At 38.9% G+C, this 17,246-nt stretch overlaps 1 protein-coding gene across 1 annotated transcript in view; it reads left to right on the forward strand.

Moving 5' to 3' along the window:
- KCNH7 (potassium voltage-gated channel subfamily H member 7) overlaps window positions 1–17,246 on the forward strand; it is a 312,240-nt gene that overhangs the window by 29,745 nt on the left and 265,249 nt on the right. The window lies entirely within an intron of this gene.

Consider the following 17,246-nt stretch of genomic DNA (forward strand, 5'->3'; position numbering starts at 1 on the left):
ACATTTTCTGGAGCTGCCAGAGAACATCTTCTCTATATGCCCTCCAATACACATACCTTTAAGGCACCATCTAGCCTTATGTGATTCAGAGAAATATATTTATTTAAATAGTAAATATTTAAATAGACTAGAATTTGGTCTGATATGGTTACATTCATAGTCATCTCATCCCAAAGTGCTTCCCAAAATAAAGAGCTGCATGTCAGAAGCACAAATGAACAGCCATCATGTGCTCACTAACAGCTTGATTACTAGAACCATTTTGAGATGAAGGGAAAGATAAAGCTGATCAGAACATATACTCTTTATTAATATATATACAGTGCAACTTGGGAGCACTTCTGCTGAACAGCCACTAGAGATGGATAAGAGAGACCTCAGCTTAATCTTCAGCCAGCCAAAGGAGCACACATCTAAAAGGATAACTTCCCTCTAATACTGCATTGCAATATCAGTTTTGGGTTTGTGCCCAAGTCCTGGTAGGGGTCTTGAACTCATGACTTCCTGGCTAGGACACAAGAATGCTATGAACTGAACCATAAAGACACGTCATGTTGTGCTGCAGGATATGCAGTAGGATGTATATTGCTACAAAATAAATAATCGCCAAAATATATTTATAATTAATGGATATTTAAATAAATTACAGTAACTATCCTATTAAATTTAAAACGCAGATGTATTGAGTTACTATACATGAAATAACTAATTATTAAAAAATTATTAACTAATTTGTTGTATTTCAACAACATAAAGAGTATAGAATATGGACTTGATTCTGCTCTAACTCACACTGTCTTTTTTCAAGTTAATGGAATATCTTATGATTTACACAAGTATATGTGACAGGAGAATCAGTTCCATGAAGGTGAAGAGTTGCTAATCACATTAATTTAATTACAGTTCCAGTATTTAATTTAGTAGCTCTTGTAAAACATTGTTGTTTTCCTCAAAAAACTAAACATTCATGTGGATGGTATAACAACTGTATTACCCAAGAACTTCAGTTGTAGTTTATGGTTAATGGTACCACTGAAATGTAATTGTTCTATTTGTGGCAAAGGATGACTATTTTGAATTCTGCAGAGAATTTGATTGCTATAGCTGCTCAGATATGAAGGTATAATTTGGCTCTGCATCCCAGCATCCAAATGAAAATAGAGGTATCTCAGAAATAAAATTTTTGCAAACAAAGATTAGAAATATTGTACAGTCTTAAATAAATATGATTTCAAAATTTGTAGAGCCAGTCCCTTGACTAGTTTAAGTCAGCATAGTTGTATTGAAGCCAATAGAACTACATCAATTTATAGCAGCTGAAGATATGGCTTGGGAACTTTTAAAGTACTGTGAAGGTTTATAATGGAATCCTAAATCCAAAAGCACTCCTTCCCTCCCCCTTTCACAAGAAAACCACAACTCTTCCACTGTCAAGGGTTCTCAGCAACTGCCAGGGGTTAGATTCGACTCAAAGCTGTTCTCCTTGCCAAATACATCCTTAGATCAGGCAGCCTTAGTTTAAAAATCTCTTGCGGGAGGATTCTTTATTAGCAGTATCGTTAGTAAATCATTAACTGTGCACAGAGAAGGTCCTAAAGCACTCCAAGAGAAAGGCCATAAAAAGAAAACAAATAGATGTTCCTTCTGATCTAGAGGGATTTTGCCAAATTTAAGTGTTCATAATTTTTAAAACAATGAACCAACTTTTTTCAGTTTTGAGATGTTTTTCCATGGTAAATGAGGATTATAAAAAGTCATATTTGAATTTTCTATCAACCCTTTTGAGTTATATTTCAGTTGGAACATATGGGGAAATCATTCTTTAGTTCCACTTCCATAGCTCAAGAACAGTTGAATAAATTTTGTTCTTATTATCCAAAATGATCACCTTTGCCCTGAAACCAAGAATGAAAAATTTCAACCCTCAAGTGATTTATTTGACAAAGCTATTAAAATAGGAGTTAAAATAGAAACAGGATCTCAAACTTAACTATAACATTTTTTACCCAAAAATATTACAGTGTATTGCAGTGATCATTTTCATCCAGTACAATATGTATGAGGCATCTACAATAGGCATCAACACCTGTTTCCCAACCTCGCTATCAGGACCAGGAGATGGGTGGTCTGACCTCATTAGAGTCAGGATCTAGCCAAGGGTCAGAACCAAGAGTACATAACCAGGGCCAGGGCCAATGGTCAGAACTGCAGTCAGAAGTCATCAACCAGAGGCAGAAGCCAGGCAAGGGGGCAGGACCAGAACAGGGCAGGAGCAGACTACAGCAAGATAAGAAACAAGTCAGACCCAGAGGCAGTCACATCTGCAGACATAAGCATTAAACAGCCAGCAATTTGCTGCTGCAGCTGAGCTTAAATGCAGACCTAATAGCTCCTTTCATCCAGTCAGGTGGACCAACCAATCAGCCCATTCTGCCGCAGCCCAGCTGGATTCATTAGCCTGCTTAAAGGCAAAACTGGCTAGGCACTGCTCATCTTAGGGAACTCAGCCCCATGGTTCCTGACCCTGGATTGGCCAAACTGGCCATTTATAAGTCCCAGAAAGAGAAAGGGGTGATGGAAAATAGATTTGACTTACAGATGTGCTAGAATCAAAGCTTGAACACTTCCTAGCTTTAGGAGTGTTCAAAATCTGGATTCCAATCAGAATTTTGAAAATGGCCCCACGGTTATAATGGACCCCTGGATCTGAATCCTTCAGAACTTTGGAGTGCTTTAAATATAAATCCAGCACTCAGTTCTGTGGTTTCAATTTTCCTATACTTTGGTGTGGAACTCTGTTTTTCTGCCCCTTAGAGATTTCCAAAAGGTAATTTCTATTGTCTCTTTTTCTGAACCAGTGGGCAACCTGATTTTCAGAGTTGTTGTGCACCTACAGGTTCCTTTGACTTCAGCTGGAGTTGTGAGTGCTGAGTTTTGAAATCCAAGCACTGAATTGACTTTCTTACTCAGTATCCCCAAATAGCACTTTATATCAGTGCCAAACATCCCCGCATTTAGTTTGGGTTTTGCAAACAATTGTTGATGGGGTTTTGGTTTTGCAAGCCAAACTGGATTAATTATGGATTCTATTTATCTGAACTGCAAGATGGGATACATTAAAATAAATGGTGCCAGTCCCAATACAACTTTACTTCAAATGCCTCCTTTTCGTTTTACAGTTTTGTTTTATTTCTGTTAATTTTTGTTCTGTTATCCACATACCTAATTTTATTCCCTACATCACCAAACTCTGAACACCATCTGAGTATTTAAAAGTAACACACATGTTCTTCCTTCCAAGCTGGAAGGAGAAATAGCATAATTACTTAATAGCTCCTGTTTGTTAGTGTATAAGCAAGTATGTTGTGTGTCTGTCTGTCTTGAGGGACACCTAAGCTGAAGAAATCAGTTTTGCATTTAGTTCTGAAAATGAGAAAATTCCATATTGGAGCTTCAGAAAGTTCTGTCTCTCGTGCTCATTAGCCTCCTGCAACTGGTTGCAATTTCATTGTTCCAGGTGCATTTAGCTGTCATGGAAGATCATGGTTGTAGAGGGCAAGGTGATCTGTCAGGCAACAGATCTTCAACTGTACTTTGCAGTCAATGGAGAGCCAATGTGGAGAGCAGAGCTCTAGGTGTTGTGTTCACGGCAACCTATATTGCTAAGCAGATGGACTGCTGCCTTTTATACCAGTTGTAGGTTTTCAGGGCATGCAGCTTTAATAATAATTAAGCCAAAAGGTCATGAGTTTGTGGTTTGCCATGACTAGGACTGTGTCTGATGGAATGGGGAACAATCAATACTCAGCTGCAGATGAAATTTGGCATTTTGTTCTGTGATGGCTATTTTGACATCCAGTAGTATTAAGAAGGTCAGTGTAATAATCCGAGGGCAGATTTTTCAGCAGTGGGATGTTACAGGGAAGATAAGCTCTCCAAAATATTTTCTTCTAGCTACCAACATCACCTTTGTCTTGCCTGGGTCCCTAGCCAGGAATTATTGCGTTCTCTACTTGTTAAGTGTCCTCTTTTTAAAAGAAGAGGCTAAAAGGTTTCAGCCTTGCCTCAAACAGAAGTGCTACACCAGGTCAACATTTATTCTCATACAATATCTCACCTATTAAATGTGTTTGCTTTTCATAGTTTGCATAAATAAATTAGTTTAATGGACTGCTTTAATGGAAACTACAGCTCAGTCAGTTTATTTGCAGTAACATATTCCACCTATCTGGAATCCTACATTACATTTACCCATAATCTCATCTATCATTATCTATTTGTTACTTTGTGTCAGTTTTGTCCATAACAAACATGGAAAACATTAATAAAAAACTGATAAAAAAAAGGAATGAGAGCATAAAATTCAATATCCATTGTGCAAATATAGGCTACATAGATCTGGTTCCTGCCTAGTTAATATGTTAAATAATAAGACACAAGCTAGTTACTTGTTTAAGAATCACTCATAGAAGAGGTTGCAGGTTTGGACCTAAATTAATTGGGCCCAATTTCCTACTCCTTTACATTAGTGTAACTCCACTTGGGTTAGAGCTGGACAGGCATCTGCTTTCCTTGTCCTGCAGATTGTTGAGATTTCAAAATAATTTCCCATTCTACATCAAGATGAAACAAAGACTTTTGCAAAAAAAAATGGAGAGAGATCCCAGAATAGACTTGTGTTTAAGAGCACTTACGTTGATAAATCAGGCAGAATAAGGACTTGAACCAGAGTTTCCTACAGCCCCCATAAATTCCTTACCCACTAGGCTATTGGCTATTCTAACATAGGCCTTTCTCTGGTATTGACCAGTATTTCCTTCCTGGACCTGCGATACTTCTAATTGAAAATGGTATGTTTCTGCAAAAAGTTTCCGATTCGAAGAAAAACAATTTAGTCAAAAATTTCCTGACCAGCTCTGAGTTATGTCGGTGTCAAACCAGCCTAATGGAGTGGAGAGTGAGGTCCCTTGTCTCTTCTTGAGTCCTAACCATGCTTCTGTGATGAAACTTCCATTGACTTTAAAGGGAGCAGATCATATCCTAACGTCAATCCAAAAATATCAAAACCTATGATTCCTCCTAGTGATCACCTTATGCCCTGAAGCATGGAGATTGGTACTCTTTGTAATTTCATCCTAACTAGTGTAACTAGATGTTATTCCTGTACAATAACATCCTTGTCTAACAGTTTATGGAAACTTACTAATCTATTTGACTTACAGTGTACTTTACCATTACCCTTGCCTTTCCCTCTGAGCTGAATTGAAGGGAAAAGGAGGAGAGCAGTAGCAGTAGAGGGGAGGTTCTCTGAATCATTCTATGTGCAAGACCAATGCACTCTAACACATTCCTTGCTGCTGTAGTGCTTGCTTCCGGAGACCTGCAGGTGGGTGTACAGAGTAATATGACCCTTTGTACACACTCACAGTCCATGTCCCCGGGGGATCATGAACACTGCCAGGCATAAAATCACAGAACCATAGAAATGTAGGGCTGGAAGGGACCTCAAGAAGTCATCAAGTCCAGCCCCCTTCACTCTGGCAGGACCAAGTAAACCTAGACCATCCATGACAGTTTTTGGCCAACTTGTTTTTAAATGCTTCCAGTGATGGGGACTCACTATGACCTTTCTTGGAAGCCTATTTCAGGACTTAACTATCCTTTTAGTTAGAAAGCTTTTCCTAGTATCTAACCTAAATCTCCCTGGTTGCAGATTTAGCCCATTACTTTTTGTCCTACCTTCAGTGGACATGGAGAGCAATTTATCACTGTCCTATTTGTAACAGCCCTTAACATATTGGAAGATTGTTATCAGGTCACCCCTCACTCTTGTTTTCTCAAAACTAAACATGCCCAGTTTTTTTAACCTTTCCTCATAGGTCAGCTTTTTTTAACCTTTCCAATTTGTCCACATCTTTCCTAAATTGTGGTCCTACATTGTGGTCCAGAGGCACGAGATGGAGGAGGAGACTCTTTCTACCTCTTGCCCCTCCTTGCAAGACTTGGCAGCCATCACATGAGAAAAAGCTTGTTTCGGATTTGAACTGCAGTGGGTCTTAGACTCTTAGGAGAAGCTTCCTTTGACCAGAGGAAATAATTTGTGTTAAAGCCACCCTCATGACTTACCCACCCAGGACTAAACCAGGGCCTCCAGAGCTAAAGGCATATATTACTATGGCTTAAGCTAAAGCTGCAGGCTGTAACAGCTCTTATTCTCTGTACGGAGGCAAAAAGGGGGACCAGTAACACATGCTCACCAGCAGGTTAAACATGCACAAATGAAAATAATTAAATTTAACCATCTTTATTTCCCTAATCCTGCCCAATACTTGTTAACTAGGTCTTTAGACATAGGGATTGTTAATGAAAAGTGCCAGAAATGTGAAGCCAGCAGGCAGCATGGAAGATCAGAGGAATAAAAGCAAAACCATTTCTGTGTCAAAGCTTCACTATTACCACCATTATGATTGAAATTATTGGCTTGAACTCATCTCCTTGAATTTCTTCTGCCAAATCTCTTAGACAAAACATTTCCTAGTACATGTTGTTAGCAGGAGAAACAGTTACGACTGGCTTCTTGCTGCTAAGACAACAGAAGGATTCATCTCACCGAGCACAGGGAAAGGAATTAGTTAGGCAGGGAGGCCTTTGCAATGCAGTGGAACTAACGTGACCAACCATCTGAAACACAACTGACATTTGTAAAGCTTTTTAGCAAGAGTTCCCTTTAATTTATACAGTTTCCATTCAAAGCTCAAGAAGTGCTGAAAATTTTACTGGTAGTGGTAGAATTCATTTTAAAATAGGACTATTGTGATTTACAATGGAGTCTCCAATACACCTAAAGAAAGGCCGCTTTCAGTATGATGCGGGAAGAGGGGGAGAGATGAAGAGAGAGAAAGGCTCTGATCTGATCCACCCACTGTGATCTTCCACACTGAAGTCAATGGAGTCATTCCAGGTGTATCCTGGTGCAACTGAGATAAGAACCTGGCCCATATACTGTACACAATGCCACTTATTAGATTAGAATGAGTCAATATTAAAGGACAGAAGAGCAGGATGCAAGTGCACTCATATGACTGACACCAGATAGAGGTTTTTAATTCCTGTGTGCCTTTATCTTTGGGATTAGAGCAAATATTTGTGGGTGCCTTAATCTTAAAATTGCTATATTTATTTTTGCATATTAGCAAGCTGAAATTTTATTAACCAAAAAGAAACTGAAAACCTACAATATCTAATCTTCTTTTCTTTGCTTATATTGCCAGTTTATCTCATACATGATTAATTATTGCTTGGATCTTTGTGTGTGTTTATGTTGCTAGTACACTGCCATAATGATTTTCTGTATTACTGGTTTTTAAAATAACTGTGGTTTAACTTTCAGTGAAGGGTTTTTGGGGGATATGGAAAAATTTGCCATGGTAATCTCTAAGCTGCTTAAGATATAATGAAAAAGAAAACAAAGTGTTGACTGAGATACCAAATTATATTCAATATTTTCAACTCAAGTAAATAATGGTAGTGAAAATATTCTCACATATATTCTTTTCATGATAGAGTTATATATTTGAAATTGTATCACTAAAACCAGCAATGATCTCCTCTTGTACTGTAGTAAGTACGTTCTTACATTTTTATTTAGTTTCTTTGTTAGCTCAGTTATGGAAAAAAATTCGTTTTAACTACAACATAATTGCGTTACCTAATGACTGAGTTATACAACACGTTTAATCCTGATTGATATTGCAGTGAAGCACAAACTAATCCTACCACTAATTAATGAGTACTTCTGTATCTACAAAAAATGATTTAACTTGTCCACAGTATAGATTTTCTTGGGGCTAATTGTTCAATTTAATGAAGCAGCTATCACCCACTGAGGCAAGTGCCATGTAGACTTTGCCCAAGTGACTAACAGAGTTATGAAAACCCATTGTCCTATATCCATAGATATGTGCAGAAGCAAATTCTAAACTCTCTTCCACCTGTGAAATCCCACTGACTTTAATGGGAATGCATAGATAGAACACAGCATGGGATTTGATCTGATTTATTAGCTTAATGTTGATTGTTTTTATTCATGTCTTGTGAAAACTGTTCTACTCAAACTACTGAAACTAAAATTGCTAGGGCTGCAGTACTCTGTTATGAAACAAATTACTTCCCTTAACATGGGCAAGAATATCAGAGGGTTGATTTAGTTCTCAGTCTTGAGCTAACCAATCACTCTTGAAGGGCATGGCACCTGCATTACAGGCCAGCAAACACCAGCCACCGCAAAGAGTCTTTGAGTTCATTAGGCATGGGGGCCTCGGGCACTCTTAAAGTAATTGATAAATTAAACAGGAAAAAAAGCAATTATTAAAGCAAGACACAGTAGTGCAGTTGAATGCAACTGGGGAAGCCAGAGGGGCCTGATATCAGTTGTCGTTATCGATGCAGAGGATGGGATAAATTCAGGCTAGCTGATAGCGAATTGTAATGACATGGGGGAATGAGATGGGGGCACTCATTCATGAACAGCAGCCCAAACATTGTGGATAAAGAGCTGCCATTTGCTTAGTCACTTGATACTGGATATTATTGCCTGAAGTGCCAGTCTTTCCCCACCCAAGCATTACATAGGACATTCGACTGTTTATATATTTTAGCATTAATGGTGGATAAACTAATAGAATATTTGGAAAAATAAGCAAAAAAAAAAAAATCTCCACTCTTTTGACATTGCATGTCTGGCAATGGAGTGAGTTAGCAAAGTCTGGGATTTGAAGCAGTACCATTAGCAAAGTACCATGGGATTTGTGCTCCGAGGATTCCTTGCTATTGTATCTTTGCCTCTTGTAAAGACATTACACACAACTTGTCATCTGTATCAGCATCAGAAGCAGCAGTGTATTAGGAATGTTAGTATCAGGGATGTTTTCCTGGGTCTTTGGTCTGAATCTTCAACTGGCATCAAATAGCATTTCCAATAGACTTCAGTGGAGCTAAGCCCTTCTACAACAATTGAGGGTATTTATACTTATTTTTGAAAATATAATTTGTTATAATGTGTATTTTTATTATTTGGATTTTTTGCTCCTAATTTCCTACAATCTTTTCTGGATGCATTCCAATGAATGTTGAAAAGAGCATGGGTTAAATACTTGACAGCATCTGCAGTTGTCAGACCAATAATTTTTATATAAAAAACGAGTTCCTTTTGTATAATAAATTGCCATCACACCAGAAATCAACTGCATGAACAAAGTGAAACATTTTCTGCTAGGTTTTAATGATGACACCTTTTTTTCTGCACTGTTCTTAACAAACAGCAAGAGGAGTTACTGCTGGAAGGAGCTGAAGAAACATGAGGCACACCAGAGAAGGATATGTATTCTCTAACTTTCAGACAGTGTTTGCCATGGTATCAGACTAGCAAATATGTCTGTTAACATCTGTTCACACTTTTCAGATTGGCATCATTAGGAAGTTAGGGCTGAATATTATTCTTAAATCTTGGATCCAGTGAAGATACCAAATTTTCATTCACAGCCGTATCCTAATTCTGCAGGCTGTTGAGAGCAACTCCCACTGACTTCAACAGGAGTTCAACACCTTGCAAGTTCAGCTCCTCAATCTACAACAGGTTGCCGTCATTCTAACATCACTGACTCAGGCTTAAACAACTCCTTCACTGGTCTCCCTTGGTGCACTTACCACCTTATTGGTCCCCGTCAGCCACAAATCTTGCCAATCTTCAGAGTCCTCTTGAGGTCTGATTACTGAGACATCATATTCACAAACCTTAATCTTTGTCTGAGCTCTTAGGCTGCATCTACCCGTGGAGCTAGGGGTGTGATTCCCAGCTCATGTAGATATACTCCTACTACCGCTCATTGAGCTAGTGCTCTAAAAATAGCAGTGTATCTGCAGTAGCCTGGGCAGAGGTGAGCAGCAACATGGGCTAGCCACCCCAAGTATGTAACCACAGGGTCCAGATGCATTTGTACTCAGGGCAGTGAGCCTGTGCCACCACTTGCCCGTGCTACCATAACTGCACTATTTTTAGGGAGCTACGTTGATGACAGCTAGTGGGGATATGTCTATGTGAGCTAGGAATTACATCCCTTGCCCAAGGGTAGACATAAACTGAGTCATTTATTTGTTCTCTTTCTCATCATGTGACTTCAACCCCATCTGATACCAAATGCAGTACGCCTTCCTAGTTCATCTTCCTGGCAGATGACCATGTTTTAGCTGCATATGTAATAGATGTCTGCAGAGAGAAGTCTAAAAATGTTAAGCAGGAAGTAAAGTATGACTTTTATTGTATTTTTATATTGTGCCAAAGGTGCAGTAGATACTTAGATGTTTGAGTAGCTAAGATGTAGTTGGAGGCTTTTTTATAGTTAAAAAGTCTTATGTCTTTGTTAAAGAATTCATCCACAGCACAGGAAAAGCAGTAATGTGATTTTCCAAACCTTGGCCTCAATCCTCTGTTGGACATAGTGAGCACAGAGCACAGCTGAGCGGGAGAGCAGCAAAAGACCTATCTCAAGCTCCCTGATGCTGGGGATTATGATGTACCAGCTAGGAATTGCTGAAGGGCACTGCACTCAAAGCATGTTTCCAATTATCCATCCCCCTAAGCTGTGTGGGCAAGGAGGGAAGCAAGCTATTCTACCTCTATACCACCTTGGTGGGAGATCAGCCTTTCAACCTTTTTGCCCCACCAGAGCAGTAAAAAGGGACCAGAGTGGGGTGCAGAATTGAGACCATTGTCACAATGTATTTTCAGTATGGAATTTCAGGAGGCTAATGAGGGGTATTTTGATTATCTTTACTAATAAACTTTGACATTATATAACCCTTGTCTTCCAAAGATCTCAAAGTGCTGATTGTGCTGCTATTGTCCAGGTTTCCCTGGCTTCTAGGAAAGACTTGGAAAAAAATCTGAGAAAAGTAGTCTCACTGTACAGAAACTAGAATATTGTCTTCTACCATGCCCAGGCATTGCCTATGCTTGTGTGTACTTGTGAGTACTTGCGTGAGTAGAGTTTCTGCTCTACAGCACTTACCTTTCCAGCATTTACAAAGTCAAGTTCCATCAAATGGACAATTCCTCTTTTAAATTGTGTGCCATCACTGACTGATTTTCTCCTTTAGCTTTCGAAGATTCTTATGGACCTTTGCTGAATGATTAGAAATGGGTACAGAGTTTGGCATTAAACAACTGATACAGGAGTACAGAGTTTGTGTTAAGGAACGCCTGAAAACATGTCCAAAATGTGTGTGTGAGCATTTGCTTTCAATACTAGCTCCATTGTAAGGCATAACGAACCCAAGAGAAAGACCTTGGGAAGTAAGCCATGTATTGATTTGTTCTTGAAGCTTTAATAGTATTTGGATGGTTATCCATGCACTGTAAAGCCCCAGAGATGCAGAGTTTAGCTTTGGTTTCAAAAGCCTCGTACATTGTCCAGTGGCTTAAACAGATGCTATTTTGGAATGAGACCTGGTAAATTTTGATACTCATATACTATACCTTCAATGTTTTTCCACTCATCCATACATTATTTGTTACATGAAAAAATTTGCCTTTACCAGGGCTTACATTATTAATACTGTTGCATTGTTATATGGATGCAGTACTGTCTAGGTTGTTGAAAAATGGGTTTGAGATGGTATGATAAATTGGGGCACCACAATGTCAAATGAGGCAATTGAACTCAATTATCTGCCAAGCTCTATGGCGAATATCACTTATCAGAGGAGTGACAGATAACTTTATGGGAAGCCACATAAAGTAACAGATTTGGTTTGAATCCTCAGCAAGAGCAAACTGATCTAGTAGAGTAATGCTAATTTACACCAGCTCCAGATATTTAGTTCAGACTGACAGAGGCACTTTTACTTAGCAAAATACATTTCCCATCTCCTCTGTCATATTCAAACAACCATATTGCAGTGGGTGAATTGCTTGTAAATAGCACTTTAGGGTGGGTGTGACAGGATTGGTTCCAGGCTGTCATGACATACTGTTTTCTTGCAAACAGTTTTTTCTGTATCCATGTGTAGAAAACTCCACATATCAAATTCTGATGGCTTTCAGCACCATGTGGAAGTGATATTAGCGAAAGGAAGTGGAAGCAGATCTACTCCTCTGCTTCACTGCCACCATCGCTTTCCTCTCAAGGAAGGAAATATTTTACTTTAGCTCCCGTGGCATGTTTTTTACACTTGTTTTGTCTTTCCCTAAGATACTTTTTATTTGTTTAATATTCTTTTCCTTTTGCATCCCTCTCTTCCCCTTAATGGTTCAAATATTCCTCCTCTTCCAGTATCATCTTCTCTACTTTTCCAATCTCAAATTCTTAACTGTTCAGGTTTAAGGTTAAGATACATTTATAGTCTAAGAAGATCAATCATTATAAAACCATCCATCTGGCTCCCACTGAAATAAAGAGGAACTATGTTTGGCCTTTATGCTGTCTCTATGTTTCTGCTACCAATAAAATAATACCCACTGTTACTTACCATAATGAAGAGCTATATAAAAGAGCTATATAGAAATTCTGTGAACTCTTATCCCTGAATTCAACTTCTACGGCTATTATTTTTGGCAGAGGAGGTACTGAATTCCTTGTTTTTTCTTCCCTACCCCCTGCTAGCTGAACCTCTTGCAATGCCATCAGTGATTTCCCTTATCTTTTTTACCCCATAAATTTCAGTACATTTTTTGAGTATGTCTATGCTGCAACTGAGAGTGTGATTGCAGCACAGGGTAGGCATACCACATTAGCTTTAATCTAGTTAGCATGCTAAAAATAGCAGTGAAGACACATCAGAACAGGTTCAGCATGGGCTAGCAATGCAAGTACATGCCCACTGAAGCCTGTGCCACCACATTGTCACAGCTATTTTCAGGGTGTGTAGCACCATGGTGGCTTACTGCTTCCTAAGCACCCCTCATAGTTAGGGTTCCTCTGTGACCATTCTACCTCTATTTCCCCTTCATCTAGGCCCCTTTAAAGAACTCACTCAATTTCCAATGACCTTCTAAGCTCAAGTCCTTTAATTTACTCTTCTCCTCAGTCTGCCAACAAATAATGTCAAAAAACAGAACTCAGGAGTCCAAAACAAAGTCTTTCAGCTCATCTTCCTTTAACTCCCACTCTCAGGCTTTATCTGGCGAGGCCCCTGCACATGACTAGCTCAGATAAGTAATGGGGCAGGCTCATTCATGGGCTTAAAGTTACGAGTGTGCTTAAGTACTTCGCTGGACTGGAGGTTGGTTGTAGTTTCCTTCACCTGGTCTTTCCATTCCTTTCTTTCCTTCTGGTTTCACGCCTATTTGTGATGTTTTTTTTCTGTAACAGACAACAACTAAATCAGAAAATTAATCTTTCATGAAGGTATAAAAATATTACAGCTCTCTTATCTTCCTTTCCGGAGTTACACTAAACTATTATTTTTTTAAAATGAGATCAGAATTTGCCTCAAGGAGGAATCGGGTTCCTCTAAAAAAATTGTCCCTTGGACTCTGAATTCAATAGACACATATTCCTCCTCTCACGACAGGAGGCTGTAACTTTTTCACAAGGTCTGCTTTCCTTCTTTGCAAAATTGATAGGGCCTAATTCATTCCTGTGCTGCTGCAACACTTGGTTCAGGGCCTAAGGGGTGAGTGGAAAGGGACTAAGGTTACTTCAGCCAAACTTGCACTCAGATACCCAGTCAGCTTTTGCAGCAGCTGGGAACAAGTGGCCTTAGATTCAAAGCATAGTCTTTCCCTTAATAGCAGCAGAAAAGACTCTCTTCCACAGATTAGCATCTATAGACAGATGGCAACCCTTGTAACTTACCCCCCAGAGACATGACCATATCTTCACCTTCCCTCTCAGATAAGGCTCAACAAGGTGCAGAATTTCTCATTAGGCCAACCAATAGGAAAATGAAGACGTGACAGCCAGCTGGCTTGGCAGAGGAGAGGGCCAGGTGGGTTTCTGAAAGTTTAGGATACCTATAAATATACCAAATAAAAATTTCAGAAATCAAGACTTCAGATTGTGTGTGCATGAGTATTATGCATATGTATGTTGGGCAAATGTGTATGTTTTATATTTCTCTGTTATCTAGTTTGGGATCTTTGTATGATTACTACAAAGACCTCACTTTTTTCCTGATAATATATTTGTTTATACAATCCTTCTCCTGCAGCCAACTGTGCACATATGATCCTTACTTAACAAGGAATTCCACTCCCATCTGTTGCTCTTGGCACTCTTTGCTGCCCTATTGGAACCTCTGCTGCTTACTCTTTAACTGAAGTGACAATTAAAAAATAGAAAAACAAAACTGAAACTGTAATATAAAATGCTAAAAGCCTGAGGCTAAAATAACCAAAATCTCATTACAGGTCAAATTTAAAAATTATAAAATATGTGAAGCTACATTACGTTGATGAGCTAAATCCTTCAATCTATCAGAATTTCTAGAGCGATTTCACCATGCAGTGTAAGAAGGGCAGGTTTTGTCTGATGTGCAGAATTGCTTTGTTCTTAGACATGCAAAACCTTCAAGATTAATTAGAGCTCAAAGGATAAAATGCAACAATGGGACTTCCCTCTCCTTCTGTCTTCTCCCAGTGGATGTAGAGGATTCCCCTGTCCTTCTGTCTTCCCTCTCTTCCCATGGCCCCTGGAGGATTCCCTTCCTATCCTTATCCATGATGACGCTTCTTCTTTGCTCTACCCACAGGCAATGGGGAACTCCCCTTCTTTCTACCTCCTCTCTCACCCATGGGGATTGAGGATGCCCCTTCCCTTCTGTTCTCGCTCTCTCTCCCTCCCAGTAGAGGGAGATGGGGATTCCTCTGCCTTCTGTCCTCTGCACATATTTATTACACTTGAGTCTCTGTTTAATGTTTCAGTTTGGGAGACCAGTGTTCTCTTTCTTTCCACTCACCTTGCCCCCGAGTCCTATTCTTAATCCTGCAAAAATATGAAACCACACACCCACTTCAGATTTAGTTACTGGCAGCTGTGATCTAAATAGCATTATATCCACTGAGTCCTGCTCCCTCTCTCTCTCTCTCTCTTCTTGCTGTCTCCTTTTTAAAAGATGATTAATTACTAATGTGAGAAATGTGGGTTTAAAGACAAATAGAAAACCAAGAATCCCTGTTTTCCACAGTGATTTATTTGTGAGGGATCCACTCCAATATTGGTCATCTCCTCTAATAGTTTTTGCAGTACTCACTGTAACCCAACTCTGCCCAGCTAACGATAGATTACTGCGTCTGGTGAATTAGCAAGTGTAAATGAAATTTACCCTTGTGCAAAGGGCCAGCAAAAAGCCTATGCCCCACTTAAGTGTGTCACATAAGCACTAAGGGACTTAAATAAGTCTATGTGTAGATCTTATGTGGAGGGGTGAAGTTCACTGTGGGAATAAGCATGGACATATAAAAGCCAGGACTAATGTCTAACAAATTGACTTCACTTTGATATTGATAGTTTTGTTTTAACAACTTGGGAGTATTGCAGACCATAATAGTAAGTCGTACTCTAATATATTTCATAAAAAATAACGAGGTCTCAGTAAAATGACACCACATTATAGCACTATCATAATGTATACTCCATGCTGTGAACTCAGTGTTGGGGTGAGGCTGGGCTCTGTATGAGAATTTTCTGTTCAGCTCTATATGTAGATTAATGAAGTGGGAACTGGCAAGGGCCTACTGTCTTGTACTTTCTCTGATTTTGAATGTTCATTTCACTTTTTGCAGGAGGCATCACTATCCAGGAATAAATGAACAATAGTTTAAAAAGGGGAGTTTCCGGCAAAAGCAAACTTGGGAAAAGAAAAATTAGTTTACCTTCTTAATATAATTGTGATCTTTCTGATTACTTTGAAAATATTAATATTATAGGAAGAGGTTCTCCTTGAAGTCCCAACTTTTCCTGATTAATGCTACAAGAGAAAGCTATAAATTCTGTTTTAGCTAAAAAATTATTGCAACATCACTAAAACATCATTAATATTTCCCTGTAGAATCACATAGAAGAAGATGGTTTCTTTGGGAGCAAATCCTTGTTTATACAAGCCTGTTGGGATATTGACATCTCCAGTTCCTTGTTCTGCGTGGTTAATTAGCACTCCGAATTTCATAGGCAGAGAACCACCAACATATAAAAAAAATGCTATTCAGTTTTTAAAACCACTTTATACAAGTAAACAAACTTATACTAGTGACTTCCTCCACATAAGCCATTTGCCTTAAGCTACTTAAATATACTCATCTTTAATAAAGTAATGAAGAACACTACAAAAAGCCTATAGCATATATATTTTGAAGTTGTATAAATCATTGGAATAATATTAAACCAGATCATTTTGAATGTTTCCATCTTTTTAAAAAGTATTATTTGAATCTTCAATCATGGAGGTAAACTGATCCAGATCTTGGGCTATTAGATCATCAGTCCATATGTACATGAAAGATTTACCAGTCTAACTGGATTTCAGAGTAATCAGACCATCATGGATCAGACTGAAAAGCAGAACAGGCCAATTTATTGAGCACAAGGGAAGAGCCAGGAACTCCTAAATTGTAATTCTGGCTCTGTCACAGACTTGCTGTGTGATCTGTATGACCTTATAAAGCATCCATTAATTTTGGGTTCCTCAGTTTTTTCATTGCCCAAACTGATGCATATAGTCCAAATTGTGCTATAATTTAAAGGCCAAATTACATGTTAGTCTTGCAGGTCGTCCATTTAAGTCAATGGGACTACTCATATAAGTAAGGTAAAAAGGACTTTGCCACAAAACCTCCTGGCTTACATCACCTGTTATCACTCAACCATCTTAATACCTAAAAGGGGTCTCAAACTCTTTCATAGCTGTGGACCATGCTTTTAATAGAGAAATGGACTTGAGAGGTGGCCCGCCCTTGCTTACTATAGATGGATGTATGAATTGTGTCCTCCTTTGCAATTAAATAGCATCCATATGGCAAATTCAGTGAGTGTGTACTTGGTGACCATTTAGTGAGGTGTTAGCTGACCATTTAGTGTGGTGTTAGCTGACTTTCATGCAGTTTAGCAGCTGAAAATAAGAAGAAAGAGCACCATGTGACCACCCTGCTTTTCGGACACCAGTTGTGAACCACCAGTTTGAAAGCCTCTCTCTTAATGAAATACATTTATCTGTGTTTCTATTGGGTGCAAATGTCTGTTGATAAAGGGCTT

This window comes from Emydura macquarii, unplaced genomic scaffold, assembly GCF_026122565.2.
Source record: "Emydura macquarii macquarii isolate MOO-44397 ecotype Brisbane River unplaced genomic scaffold, CSIRO-AGI_Emac_v2 contig_1253, whole genome shotgun sequence".
Classification (NCBI taxonomy): Eukaryota; Metazoa; Chordata; order Testudines; family Chelidae; genus Emydura; species Emydura macquarii.